This window comes from Silene latifolia, chromosome 11 (genome assembly GCF_048544455.1).
Source record: "Silene latifolia isolate original U9 population chromosome 11, ASM4854445v1, whole genome shotgun sequence".
NCBI classification, from domain to species: domain Eukaryota; kingdom Viridiplantae; phylum Streptophyta; class Magnoliopsida; order Caryophyllales; family Caryophyllaceae; genus Silene; species Silene latifolia.
Genome location: NC_133536.1, coordinates 136,657,845 through 136,659,482, shown reverse-complemented (window position 1 = coordinate 136,659,482; position 1,638 = coordinate 136,657,845). Strand labels below are relative to the sequence as shown.

The 1,638-nt window shown below is 43.4% G+C and overlaps 1 non-coding gene across 1 annotated transcript; it reads right to left on the bottom strand.

Moving 5' to 3' along the window:
• Positions 1 to 1,085: 1,085 nt before the first annotated feature.
• LOC141616158 (small nucleolar RNA R71) lies at positions 1,086 to 1,191 on the bottom strand. The gene has a single exon (XR_012530526.1). It is a non-coding gene; the product is annotated as a small nucleolar RNA R71 (small nucleolar RNA).
• Between the last annotated feature and the right edge of the window lie 447 nt (positions 1,192 to 1,638).

Sequence of the window (1,638 nt, the reverse complement as noted above, 5' to 3'; positions counted from 1 at the left end):
AACAGTAGACTACCCTGACGAGGACGGAAGTTAAGTTAGTGGAAGTTTAGGATAGAAAGTGGACCGGAAGGACCTTTCCATATCCGTCTCGCAGTAATTTATCTAAGTTGTTTACAGTTGAGTCACTGGACTGCCATAGTGAACCGAAATCCTGACATGTCCCCTCTCTATTGATAGTTTAAACTCATTTTCTGCCTTAATTGCTCTTTCTTTATCTCTCTTCCTTTAAACCTTTTAGTTTAGAAAACCAATTTAAACACCCCCCATTTTGTGACCAAATAGACAGACTCTTACAAATATCTTGCCTCCCTGAGGAGATCGACCTGACTTCCCTAGCTATATAGTTAGTTTAGTTAATTATTTTTGATAGGTATACGACAACCCTGTCAAATTTTAGCGTTGTTGTCGGGGAGGCAATTGCCCTATCTGTCTTTGTTTCGTTTATTTTATCCGTCTCAGGGAATTTTTATTCCTTGAGGCAGTTCTTATTTATTTTCTTTCAGTGTTGTGTATGCCCAGGTCAGGCAGGTTTGAGTTAGTTGCAGCTGATTTTGAGCTAGAGAGACTATTTAGGCATAGACTCCGTCTGCAAAGAGAATCACGAAAGGAAGACTTGAGTACTTTCGAACCAGAGCTTCAGCATTTTCTATTTGCAGAAAATCCATCTTTTGAAGAAGACACTTTCAGTTCTGTAAGCCAACCAGTAAAGATGCCGAACATTGCTAGTCACTCGGAGCCTAAAGCAGCATCAATTCCAAAGGGTTTCAATCTCCAGACTGAGGATGGGAATACATTTGACATCCGTCCTTCCTATATCAATCTAGTGGAGAGAAATCTCTATAGAGGTGTGGGAGGTGAAGACCCAAGGAAGCACATAGAGGTCTTTATGGACTACTGTTCTACTATCCCCGCCACAAAGGGGGTAACTCAAGACAAGATTAAGGAGGTGTTGTTTCCTTTTTCTTTGACTGACTCAACCATGGAGTGGCTGACTGATTTGGAACGCACGGCCGCAGGGGTTACAAACTGGGAGACCCTTGCTCTTGCTTTTTACAAGAGATATTTCCCTCCACAGCGCACCAATCAGCTGAGGGCCAAGATTACTAGTTTCAAGCAAGCACCTGATGAAACTTTATATGAAGCGTGGTCCCGTTTCAAGAAGTTGGTGAGGTCTATTCCTCACCATGGTTTTGATCCGTGGTTTCTGTCTAACCAGTTCTTCAATGGGCTGTATGATGATCACAAAGCCATACTTGATGTGTCATCTAACGGAAGATTCCAAGAGAAGACTAACGATGATAAGGGATAGGTCCTTATTGAAGAGATGGTGAACCACTGTGATGAGTATGGAAACCCGAGGGATGGTATTAGAACAGTTCATGCAGTCGATAAGCAAGTTGTGGCTCAGCTGGAAGCCATGATTGCTAGGTTTGATAAGTTGGAGCTCCATTCTGCTGGGGAGCCTCAGACGGTCCATATGCTTACTAGAGAGGAGACCGTCACATGTGAGAGGTGTGGGAGCAACGACGGTCACACTGCTGTTGGCTGTCTTACAGAGAAGGAACATGTCCTTGCTTTTCAACAATACAGGCAAGGAGGGAGTTCCTATTATAATAACCAAGGGGCAGTCCATCCCAA